The sequence below is a fragment of the Phyllostomus hastatus genome, unplaced genomic scaffold, assembly GCF_019186645.2.
Source record: "Phyllostomus hastatus isolate PE091 unplaced genomic scaffold, TTU_PhHast_1.1 phas_contig_468, whole genome shotgun sequence".
Lineage (NCBI taxonomy): Eukaryota > Metazoa > Chordata > Mammalia > Chiroptera > Phyllostomidae > Phyllostomus > Phyllostomus hastatus.
In genome coordinates this window covers 1,560,164-1,573,765 of record NW_025333884.1, presented here as the reverse complement: position 1 = coordinate 1,573,765, position 13,602 = coordinate 1,560,164, and positions in this window count along the sequence as shown.

The window sequence follows — 13,602 nt, the reverse complement described above, 5'->3', positions numbered from 1 at the left end:
GCTTAGAAATCCCGGAACAAGGGCTGCAGCTTCTCCCTCCCACAGCGGAAGTGGCTCTGACTGACCGGCGCTTCTGGACTACACTCCCCAGAATCCTCCACAACGTGGTGCTGCCTTTGGGTTACAACAAACAAACAAACAAACAAACAAACAAACAAACAAACAAACCCGTAATGGTTCTTTCGCTATTCTGACACTATGAGCACGAAATCTCCCCTCCTTTCTTTTCTTTCTTTCCTCCACTCCCATTTTTTTTTTTAATTTTTAAAAATCACGCAGCGTGACAAAAGTAAATGTGGCTGCGTAGGACCAAAAGCCCAACAGAGCACTTCAAAGTTGTTCTGGTGCTGTTGCTTTCTTTATGATACTTGTGCCTCGCTGCATGGACATCTGTGATAGTTTATGTTGTGTGAGTTATTCATTTCCAGATGGGGAGGTCACACAAAAAGGAAAAGTAACCATTTGTCAACTCACAAAACAAATACCAAAAGTTTCCCATTTCATTTCCGTGATAAGTGTGTTACAGAACAACAAGTGGGGCCTGGGACGATATACTATTACTGAAAGAGACCCCCCTGGTCCGTTATGTCCACTGTCTATAGGAAAGATGTCTCTCAATGCGAGAGATTCGTAAAAAGGAAAGGAAATGTTTATTTAATGCTATACAGACTTAGAGTAGTGACTTAATGTCTTCATCAAAATCCTAAAGTCTCTTAAAATCCCCACAAACATACACAGTCCTTCCTTCCCCCTTTGCCCAGTTTGGGGTACCGTATCTCAGGAAAAGAAATACAAGTCCATGGCTCAGGCAGCCCCTGGTTCTTCTCAGTAATCCATCTCAGCTGGCAGAACTCCCTTGGTTCCCGGCACCCTCAGCTCTGTCGCTGGGATCTCTGCTAAAGCCTAGTGGTGGTTCCCTATACTAAACCTGCGGGGGTCCCCACTCTGGCAAAGGCATGTGGTTCTCTCTCCAGTGCTCCAGCTGCGTGGTCCTCTCTCCCAGGGCCACGGTGAGGCAGGAGATAGTCAGGAAGGAAACTCCAGAGGCCCTGCAGGGCTGAGATGAAAAACATCTATACATGACAAAGACCCCCTAAGATCCATTGTTCCTGTTTTCTGGGATAACTCTGAATCATGGAATGCACCTGCGCACTACCCCTGATTTATTATAATATCATTATAATAAATTAACATTGTGGGACTCCCTTCTCCAGTAGCTAATCAAGAAAATCATGGGAAACCACACATGCGCAGTACCTTTGAAAAAAATCCAACTCCTTGTACCTGCGCAGGAAAAGCCCGCCAAAGACTAGTCAGGGAGCTTCTGCCCCTATAAGAATAGAATCCCCCAGCCCACGTGCCCTTTTTCTGCTCAGAGCTGGCCCACTCCCGTGTCCTGTGGAGTGTACTATCACTTAATAAATCTTCCCTCTTTCTCTATGCTATAAACTTTGTGTGTTCGGTTCAATTCTTTGTCCTTGATCACTAAAAACCTGGTTACCTGTGCACACCTGTGACAACGGGAGTCCCCACTCAGCCAAAACCGCGTGCTTCTCTCCCCTCCACAGCTACCATGTCTGGGTTTAAATCCCTGGGACAATCTTCCTCTGCAGCCCCATTTCCAACTCCTCCCACACTGAGCCACACTTGCCCTCAATCTGCTGTTCTTTCCAGCTTTTCTGACCACCATCATGGGTCTGGGCAGGTGTGGCCCCATGTCATGGAGCCAATCTTCTCCGAGCTCCCATGCAGGTGCTGTAACTTGAGGGACCTGTCCCCCCAGTCACATCTTGGGGGGGTGGTCTCTTTCCATCCCCCTGGCCCAGAGGATGGCCATAGCTATTTAGCATATCCAAGTGACCAGCCAAAGGCTATACGTATGTTAAATGACCATGCCATGGATTAGCTGCAAAGCTGCCTTGCATGTTCTTGCTCTGTGTGCCCCTTCCCCCAACTCATACCTGTGGGGGAAGGGTGAAGGCATCTTCAAATCTCCTGGACACCTTGAGTTCTGGACCCCATTTCAAATGCTCATTTGGGGTCCCCTCTCTTGGCTGCACCCTGTAACAAGTGTTTATTTTTGAAATTGGTTTTCTGGCAAACGAGGAAATACCGTAACTTAGAAAACCCTAGAACAAATGTTATAAATGATTTTTTTAGTGTCCCTTCGAATGTATCATCACTGACATCCATTCTGCTCTTGACATAAATAGTTTACTTTTCCACAAGGTGGTTGAAATAATCTATGACTAGTCAAAACCTACATGAGGATATAGAGGATTCTACCCCAAAACGGTAAGAAAGTCAACAGTTTAACAAAAGATTCTATATCTTTATTTTTAGAGAGAGAGGAAGGGAGGGAGACGGGGAAAGATTGGTGTGCGAGAGAAACAGCAACCTGTGAGCCTGGCCAGCACGCAGCCGTGAACCTCAACAGGAGGTTGAACAAGATTGGTCTGCAGGCACCGCCCAAGCCACTGAGCTGCAGCAGTCAGGGACCAACAAACTTTTTACAGCTTCCCTGAGGTAGAATTCACAAATAAAATGGTAATACATTTAAAGGGTATGTGATGACCTGAAATATGTATAGTAAGTACATTGGGAAAGGATCCCCACAATGTAATAATGTAACACATATGTCACTTTGATAGGGGCTTAAGACTTGGGAAAATTTAGCTTAAGGTAAATAGTCATAAATCTAGCAAGTAATGTGTATGTTAAGTTTTTGTTTCAGTAACTACAGATAAGGCCTATCTTGGCGCCTAAGAGTAAGCAGATGACCTCTTGGAGAGGTCCATACCAGGAAGAAGCAAGCGACTACCCTTCTCCCTTGGAGGCAACTGTTGAATTTCAAAGGCTTTCGCTGACACCTTGTTTGCCCTCCCCCAACCCCCTTATAAAAGATCTGGCTGGGAAAGAGAGAGCAAGATGCTTCGTTAGGGTATGAACCCGCCACCTTCTCGGATCGCCAGCCATCCGAATAAAGCACCTATAAAAGATTCAATCATTGTCATTGCTTATTGGATTTGGTAGTGACAGGCAGCCCGAACACCAGTGTCTTTTCTGGTTACAACTTCACACTGCTAAACTTTTTTAATGGTCAGAAACAAGGATCTACTCCCTCAGCAAATGTCATCTATAGTCGCCATGCTATACATTAGATCCTCAACCTTAGTCATCTTATAACTACAGGTTTGTATCATTCAACCAATCTCTCCCCATTTCCCCCATCCCTCCATGCTCCAGACAATGAGCAGCATTCTGGTCTATTTCTGTGAATTTCACTTTTTTTCTTAGATTCCACATACAATTCTACCATACAGTATTATTACAGAATGGATCCGTAAGGGGCCCCCAAAATACTCTTACTGAAAGGACTGCACCCCTTCCCCTGGGGTCCTCCTGTACTAAGTTCACCTTGCTAGCCACCAGGTTATTATAGATCTCAATGTCTGAGATTAGCATAAAGGAAAGGAATTATTTATTCAAAAGCTGTACAAGCTTAAGAGTAAGGACTTAATGTCTTCACTGAGATCCCAAAGTCCCTTAGAATACCCACAAACACACACAGTCCTTCCTTCCCCCTCTGCCCAGTCTGGAGTGCCCTATCTCAGGAAAAGAAATGGAACACTGTGGCTAAGGTAGCCCCTCAGTTCTTTCCACTAATCCACACTCGACTGGCTGGCCTCCCTCGGTACCCAGGGCCTTCAGCTGTGATCTCCAGTTAATCCAAAAACATGTAGAACTTTCTCATGGCCCACCAGCAAGTCCTTTCACCCCTTTTCTTCACAACAAGGTCCCTCCTGCTTCCAAGGCCATGTGCCAAAACACAACAATTGAAAGCCCTGTGGCCCCAACTCTGCAGGGTGGTTGGGCCCAGGTTTAAATCCCAGCACCAGCCAGTCTTTCTCTGTAGCCCCATTTCTGACTCCTGCCACAATTCGCTAATGTACCAGCATTCCCCGACTTTCCCACCTTCTGTGGGCTGCAATACAAAGTCCAGGTAGTGTGGCCCCTTGGCCTGGAGCCATTCATCTCCAAGCTCCCATACAGGCACAGTAACCAAGGGGGAGACGCCTCCAACATGAGGCAGGAGATAGTCAGGAAGGAAGCTCCAGAGGCCCCGCAGGGCTGAGGTAGAAAACATCTATACATGACAAAGACCCCCTAAGATGGGTTGTTCCTGTTTTCTAGGATAACTCTGAATCATAGAATGCGCCTGCGCGCTACCCCTGATTCAATATAATATCATTATAATGAAATAACATTGTGGGACTCCCTTCTCCAGTAGCCAATCAAAAAATCATGGGAAACCACGCATGCGCAGTAGCTTTGAAATCCAACTCCTTGTACCTGTGCAGGAAAAGCCCGCCAAAGACTAGCAAGGGGGCTTCTGCCCCTATAAGAATAGAATCCCCCCAGCCCACGTGCCCTCTTTTTTTCTCTGCTCAGAGCTGGCCCACTCCCATGTCCTGTGGAGTGTACTATCACTTAATAAACCTTCCCTCTTTTTTATGCTATAAACTTTGTGTGTTCGGTTCAATTCTTTGTCCTCGATCACTAAGAACCTGGTTACCTGTGCACACCTGTGACAGTTTTTGGCAAGCCAGCCAGGAGCAGACACCGGAGTGGTAAGCCCCCTTTGCTGCTCTGACACCCGGGATGCCCTTTTCCGTTATCACCTATTCTGTTTCGGTGACTCTGATGTTCCGTGATGAAAGGTCGGCCGCTAATTTGCGGGCACATGTCGGGCAGTTAAAAGCCACAAGGGCGCCCGCCGCTTGAAGACTCCTGTGATAGGATAACTTGGATGCGGAATGGGGTTAGCCTTAGTCCCCACCAGGTACAAGAAAATGTCCGCACAACGGTCAGGCACACTGTGGAAAGCACAAAACACTGCCCCACCCCTCGGCCACTCCCCCAGTAGGCATAGTCGGACCTTCCATGCGGGATATCAGTCACCACCTCACCTGCGCTATGACTTCCTTTTGCAGTCTCCTCATCAGGCCCACAGATAGTCTTTTATGCTTTTTCCTCCCCAACTGACTTCTGGTCTTTATACCTTCACTCACACCCCACTTGCCTTTTTATGTATGAAGGGTTCCCGCTGTCTTTGTACTAAGATATCTACCTTGGAGTCATTGATAGGCTAGCGCTAAGTACAGTTGCAGGAATGAGCCAATCCCATCTTTGCCACGTGTATACTATCATTGTAAGCAGCAACATCGCTCAGAACTGCACAACAGGTGCCTGCTGGTCGCTGGTTATTAGAATGGCTGCATAGAGCCACTCTTACCTAATTAATTGAATTTGGAATTCTAAGGTGGTTTACTTGTTCCTATAAGGGTATTTTAATTTCCCCCTCTCAGTTCATTGTCCCTCTACGAGATCCGCCTCCAGTATGAAGGGTGGTATTTTAGACATCTCTTGAGGTCCCTTCTGGGAGATTTCAGATACAGGTACGATTTCTTAAAGCTCTGGAAAATTACATAGAATATTTAAGGGTCTTCTTTGTGATCTGGAAAAGAGTCATTTTATAATAAGATCATCTTGGTGCTCCTCTGAATGGTTTACAAGGCCAGAAATTATTTTTCCTAGTAAGACACTTCCTTTGCCGCAGATCTTAAAGCTTACAGGAAAATGAGGGTCCCCGTAGATGAAGAATACAGAAATGGAAATATACTAGGGCCACAAGGGTAGAGTCTGGGATTTTCAGGATTATAGGCAATTGCTCACGAATGCAGGACTGGTTCCTTCCCAATAGTTAGAGACAAAAGTAGACTGTGGTGATTCTCTCAAGTCTTTTCGATTTCTGTCGGCCGACACTCACTAGGATTTCTTTCGCCAGAGACGTCTGGTAGTTTGGTGGGATCCCAGGGGACGCCCTGTGGCCCACTAGGAAGCTCCTGAGGCAAGAAAAGGGGGGACGCCTCTCGATTGCAAGGGAGTATCTTTCTCACTAGAATCTCTTTCGCCAGAGACGTCTGGTAGTTCGGTGGGATCCCAGGGGACGCCCATGGCCCACTAGGACTCTCCTAAGGGCAGCAAAGAGAGGGACGCCTCTAGTCTGCAAAGGAGTATCTTTGTGTTTCTTTTCCTTCTCTCTTAGGATCACCACAGTCGAGATGGGAACTACATCTTCCATCCCTTCCAAATCACCATTGGGTTGCATTCTTAGCAACTGGGATAAATTTGACCCAAAAAATTTAAAAAAGAAGAGATTAGTTTTCTTTTGTAAAACTGTTTGGCCCCAGTATAAATTAGGGGATGGGGAGATATGGCATGAGAATGGGAGCACAAATTATAATACTATCCTACAGCTAGATCTATTCTGCCAGAGGGAAGGCAACTGGTCTGAAGTTCCTTACGTGCAGGCGTTTATGGCTCTGTACCGAGATCCCTCGTTTTGCTCCAGCCCCACCCTGACAAAACCTACAGGCCCAAGTGTTGATCAATTAGAAGATACCCTCCTTAGCTCCCCCACCTGTCTCTCAAGGGAGATTAAGGGAACCCCAGAGTTCTGAAGTCTCTGCCCCTACCTTAGAGGGAGCGACCTCTCCACCACCTTATGCTATGGATAACCTAAAGCCACCAGCTGAGGAAAAACCCAGCCCTGCAGGACATACTAGAAGTGGCGCTTCTTATCTCCCTACCACTCCTGCACTCCTACCCTTGAGGGAGGTAGCAGGCCCTGAAGGTGCTATAAGGGTACAAGTGCCATTCTCTATAACTGATTTACAACAATGTAAAGACAGGCTAGGGAGTTTTTCAGAGGACCCTTCACGTTTCACTAGTAATTTCCAGACTCTTACTCTAGCATTTAGTATGTCGTGGAGGGATTTGTACATAATTCTGACCACCTGCTGTTCCCCAGACGAGAAACAGCGGATCTGGGAGGAGGCCCGTAAGTATGCAGATCAGCTGCATACCCAGAACCCTGGCACTAACCAGCCAGCTGCCCAAGCTGTCCCGGGACCAGGAACCTGACTGGGGATACAATACTCAGGCAGGGATCCGGAGTAGGGATGCAATGATAGATTGCTTACTGGCAGGAATGAGAAACTGCATCAAGAAACCTGTAAATTATGAAAAGGTTAGGGAAATCTTTCAGGGCAAGGAAGAGAACCCAGCTCTCTTCAGAAACAGACTAGTAGAAGCCTTCCAAAAATATACAAACTTGGACCCTTCATCCCCGGAGGGTCGAATCTTGATAGGACAGCATTTTATAATTCAATCTGCCCCTGATATTCGCAGGAAGCTTCAGAAATTACAAATGGGCCCGCAGACCCCCTTAGATCAGCTCATGGATACAGCCTTTTCAGTCTTTAACAATAGGGATTTGGAGGAAAGAAAACAGGGAAAGAAGGAAAGGGAGAGGCAAGCAGAGCTCCTTGCACTAGCCTTTAGTAGTGCCATTGGCGGAAACCAGCCCCATCAGGGGAGCTCAGGGAGGCCTCAAAAGAATCAGGGGCAAAAGGATCAGACCTGTTATAAGTGCAAGCGCCCTGGACACTGGTCAAAGAACTGCACTCAGCCACCTCCGAGGCCCTGTCCTCTATGCAAGAACTTCAGTTCTGATCCCTGGCACTGGAAGGTAGACTGCCCCCATTCCCATAGTGGAAAGGGGTCATCTCCCAAGGCCATGGCTACTCTTGAGGACTGAAGGTGCCCGGGGAACAGGTTGGGCCCAGGGAATACTCATATTCCCATCTCTACCGAGGAGCCCCGGGTAACTCTAGATGTGGCAGGTAAGAAAATCGACTTTCTTGTTGATACAGGGGCCACTTACTCTGTCCTTAACTCTTACTCTGGACCTCTTTCCTCCAAATCAGCTAAGGTAATGGGGGGTCGAAGGAAATCCTAAGGCATATTTTTATACATTCCCTATCACTTGCCAATTTGAGAGTCGAATATTCAAACACTCCTTTTTAATTGTTCCTCAGTGCCCTATTCCTCTGTTAGGCCGGGACCTTTTAGCTCGGATGGGAACCATCTTGTTGTTCCCTGAAGTGCCATTTGAGTTAAGTAAGGTGATGATAATCAGTAGTGTTCGAAATCAGGAAGAAATCCCAAGTTCAGTTCTGGATGCAGTAAACCCACTAGTTTGGGAGTCAGGGGATTCCTGGAAGAGCAAAGACTGCATTACCGGTTAAAATCTAGTTAAAACCCAGGTCAGATTACCCTCACAGGAAGCAGTATCCTATTAAACAAGAAGCTTTGGAGGGGTTACAGCCCATCATAACTAAATTTATACAACATGGGCTCATAGTCCCTTGTCAGTCTCCTTGCAACACTCCCATCTTACCAGTGATGAAACCTACAGGAGAATACAGGCTAGTCCAGGACCTAAGGTTAGTCAATGAAGCAGTAGTCCCTTTACATCCAATAGTAGCTAACCCTTACACCTTGCTCTCGCAGATACCAGATGATGCTCAGTGGTATTCAGTATTAGATCTAAAAGATCTAATCTGCATCTCTTTGCATCCTGACTCTCAGTATTTATTTGCTTTTGAGTGGACTGATCCGAAGATGATGATACATCAGCAATATACTTGGACTGTATTGCCACAAGGGTTTAGGGACAGTCCCCATCGCTTTGCTAGGGTATTAGAAAAGGATCTTAGAGATTTACAGTTACAAGGAGGGGCCATTTTACAATATGTAGATGACATACTAATCTGCAGCCCCTCCAAGGAGGCTTCTGATCAAAATACCATCCAGACTCTGAATTTCCTAGCTGAAAGAGGATATCGGGTATCAAAGAAAAAGGCTCAGATTACCAAACAAAAAGTAAATTACTTAGGGTATATTTTGACTCCTGGATGTAGGCAATTATCACAGGAGAGAATTAAAGCGATTACTGAATTAACTCCACCTGCTACTAAACAGCAGCTTCGCTCCTTTTTAGGAATGGCAGGATTCTGTAGGATTTGGATCCCCAACTTTGGGCTAATCAGCCAAACCTCTGTATGAAGCTACTAAGGGGCCAGACACTGAACCCATTATATGGGAAAAAGAATGTGATCAGGCTTTTAATAAAATCAAGCAGGCTCTAGTCGAAGCCCCCAGCCTTAGGCATCCCCAACTTAAACAAGCCTTTCTCTCTATACATAGCAGAGAAGCAAAGGGATAGCTTTAGGGGTCTTAGTCCAACGACTAGGGAATGAACCTCAACCAGTTGCATATTTCTCAAAAAAACTGGACACTGTAGCAGCTGGGTGGCCTCCGTGTCTAAGAGCAGTTGCAGCCACAGCCATGCTAACCGAGGAAGCTAGTAAACTAACTCTCAGGGCAGAAAGTTAGAAGTCTTAACTCCACATCAGGTACAAGGGGTGTTAGAAATGAAAGGGCACCTCTGGCTAACAGGAAATAGACTGACCAAATATCAGGCCCTTCTTCTAGACAATCCTGAAGTAACTATAAAGACCTGTAACACCCTAAATCCAGCCTCCTTAATGCCTACAGAATCATCCCCAGATTTGATCCATTCCTGCTCAGACGTTATTAGTCTTACTCAATCGAGCAGGACTGACTTATTAGACCAGCCCTTAGAAAACCCTGATGATGAGTGGTTCACTGATGGGAGCAGCTTTGTACAGAATGGGCAGCGAAAAGCAGGATATGCAGTAGTTAGTTTATATAACACCATTGAGGCACAACCCCTTCCACCCTCAACCTCGGCCCAAAAGGCTGAAATTATAGCCCTTACCCGAGCTCTCATCCTAGGACAGGGAAGAAGGGTCAATATATATACAGACTCCAAATATGCCTTCCTTGTTCTGCATGCTCATGCTGCCATATGGAAAGAAAGAGGGCTCCTCACCGCTAAGAATTCCCCTATTAAACATGGACCAGAAATCTTAAATTTATTGGAAGCAGTTAGGCTCCCTAAGCAAGTGGCAGTTATGCATTGCAAAGGCCACCAAAAGGATATGTCCCATATCTCTCAGGGAAATAGGAGAGCAGACCAAGAAGCAAAGAAAGCAGCGCTAGGGACTGATAGACAAATGGCTTTATTCCCCCCTGTAAATGTCTCAGATATCAAGCCCAACTATACATCTGAGGAAATATCTTGGGCTTTGGAGCAAGGAGGTGTCCATGAAGGACCCTGGATATATATTGGCCAGAGGCTCTTCCTTCCTCAAGCCTCCCAGTGGAAGTTCTTAAAGGCTTTGCATGACTCCTTCCACATTGGGAGGGATGCTACAATGACAATGGTTAACAAATTATTCATAGGTAGGGGAATAGCTACTACCATAAAGAATATTTGCCAGGCTTGTACTCTTTGTGCCTATAACAACCCTGGGCAAAAGCCATCCCTGCCCCCGCTGATAGAACCTATTCAGCGAAGAGGGACTTATCCTGGAGAGGACTGGCAGATTGATTTTACCAAAATGCCTCCTTGTAAAGGGATACAAATACTTACTAGTCCTGGTAGATACCTTTACTGGATGGATTGAGGCCTTTCCGACAAGGACAGAGAAGGCCACAGAAGTAGTAAAGGCTCTCTTAAAGGAAATAATACCCAGGTTTGGTCTTCCACGATCCCTACAAAGTGATAATGGGCCATCCTTCACTTCTAAAATCACTCAAGCAGTTTCTGAAGCTCTAGGCATAAAATATTATCTTCATTCTGCTTGGAGACCACAGTCCTCTGGAAAGGTAGAACGAGCAAATCAAACTTTAAAAAGGACATTAGCAAAACTTTGTCAAGAGACTTCTGAAAACTGGGCTAAGTTACTGCCTATAGCCCTCATGAGAATTAGGGGCTCCCCTAAGGCCAATACTAAACTCAGTCCCATTTGAAATGTTGTATGCCTGGCCCTTTTTGACTCTAGATCTAATATTTGATACAGAAACCCATCAAGCAATTAAGTATATAATAAACTTAGGACAAGTGCAGAAAGCTTTACAGGAATATGGAAATAAAGTTTTACCAGCCCCAAAAGGGAATTTTCAAACTGCCATATCTCCGGGAGACTGGGTACTCCTTAAAACCTGGAAGGAGGGATCACCAGCAGACCAACTCAACCCTAAATGGAAAGGGCCTTACCAGGTAGCCCTGAGTACCCCTATGGCTGTGAAACTCTTAGGGGTCGATAGTTGGGTTCATATTTCCAGGGTAAAACTAGCCCCCACGGATCCCAATCTGACTCAGGACCAGCTGGAGACCCAAAGCCCAGACTATACCTGCGAGCCACTGGAGGACCTCAGGTTCCTGTTCAAAAGGAGGAAGCCCTAAAAAGATAAGTAATAACCAACAACAGTGCACTAAGATCACCATTGTACTGGATAGTTGCGCTTCTTGAAAACTTCCTATTCATACTGGTCCTCTGCTTCATATAAAGGCTTGCTTACTTCTTTCTGGGTGGAATCATATCTGGGTGGATTGTCTAAAATGAAAATGTCTTTGTTGTTTCTATTAACCATTCTCTACTCGCCTGTACCCTGTATAATGGAATGGGATGAAAATTTTCTAGTGAATACTTCTCGAACCTTAGGAGCAGGAGAAAACCTGGCCCAATGTTGGATATGTCATCCTAACCCGGAAACTCCTTCCAGATATAATACTCATATAAAAGCCTACCTAATAGCTAATGAATCCTTAATCAGTGCTTTGAATTCCTCTGCCAATTACACGCGTTCCTCTTTTTCTTTAAGAGTCAGATGGGAGCGAAATCCTCCTTTGTGTTTCCATATGACCCCACTAGAATTAAAGCCATTTAATTACTCCAGCACCTCTCTTAAGTGCGACAGTACGATGGGATGCACCCCATGTTATAATAATACTCATACAAGGGTCATTGATCCATTTAAAGCCCTGGCTTCTCTTTCAAGTTCCAGCTTTCTAGAGAATCTTTCTTATGAAGAAATTTTCAAACCTTTAAATTGGTCACATATAGTATGCTACCTGAATTATGATTCTACTGTATTCCTAATAGTACCCATTGTTGCTTTGACAAAACTCACAATGCAGATACAAACGATACTTCTAAATGTGTTACTTGGAAATTAAACCAATCTCTTCAAGGAGTATTAGCAAAATTTCTACCACCTCCTGCAGGGGGGAAAGATCAGGGAAATAACTTAGGCCCTTTTAAGGACTGCCTTTCCCCCTTGCCATATGCCCTCCTTAACAAATATAACTCCACTGATGCCACAGTTATTGCAGCACCCCCGGGGCTCGTCTGGCTATGTGGGACTCCCAATAACTGGCTAATGGGATCATTCAGAACTTCAAGAAGCTATTGCTTATACTCATCTCAGCAACTCTAAACATGGGGGGGTGACTGTACCTTAGGGACCTTGGCACCCCAAGACCTTACCATTATAAATATAACCATGGGTCCTGGGAGTCCATCTCTCAGCAGAAAAAAAACGAGCTTTTGGTGTAGTAGTGGCTGGAGCTGCTGCCACTATAGCCGCTGCAGCCCCCTGGGGAGGCTTCGCCTATCATGAGGCCACTCTAAGGGAACTCACTAAGATTATAGAAGAAATCTCCAAAGATACTGCTGCCACTCTAGCTGGACTCTCAAGATCAGTAGACTCATTGGCAAATGTAGTCATGGATAACCGCCTTGCCCTTGACTATCTTCTAGCAGAACAAGGAGGGGTATGTGCTGTTATCAATAAAACCTGCTGCACCTATGTAAATAATTCTGGAATGATTGAAACTAACATAAAGAAAATTTATGAACAGGCAGAATGGCTACATAAGTATAATCAACAGGGCCAAGGGATTAAGGAAGCCCTAACCTCCTGGTTCCCTGGCTTAACATGGTTATTACCCTTCTTAGGGCCCTTAATAACACTGCTGGTTTTACTACTTTTAGGACCTTGCTTATTTAATTTACTTGTTAAATTTGTTTCTTCTAGACTTAAGCAGTTCCACGTCAAACTGATGACGCTCCAAGGTTTCCAACCAATCCCTGAGAACGATGTCGAAGCTGACCAACATACAGCATCTGCAGTGGCCTCAGGAATTCCTCTTCAACCTCTAGATAGAATAGGGCGAGAGTTCTGTGGTTCTCAATAGGCAGGGTCTACTGTCCAATCTAAGCCTGAAGCAGCTATGGAAGACGGATCTTCATCCTTCAACAACCCCAAAAAGATTTTTGAGAACCATGTCTCTCAGGGGGAAATTGAGGCAGGAGATAGTCAGGAAGGAAGCTCCAGAGGCCCCACAGGGCTGAGGTAGAAAACATCTATACATGACAAAGACCCCCTAAGAAGGGTTGTTCCTGTTTTCTGGGATAACTCTGAATCATAGAATGCGCCTGCGCGCTACCCCTGATTCATTATAATATCATTATAATGAAATAACATTGTGGGACTCCCTTCTCCAGTAGCCAATCAAAAAATCATGGGAAACCACACATGCGCAGTAGCTTTGAAATCCAACTCCTTGTACCTGTGCAGGAAAAGCCCGCCAAAGACTAGCAAGGGGGCTTCTGCCCCTATAAGAATAGAATCCCCCAGCCCACGTGCCCTTTTTCTGCTCAGAGCTGGCTCACTCCCGTGTCCTGTGGAGTATACTATCACTTAATAAATCTTCCCTCTTTTTTATGCTATAAACTTTGTGTGTTCGGTTCAATTCTTTGT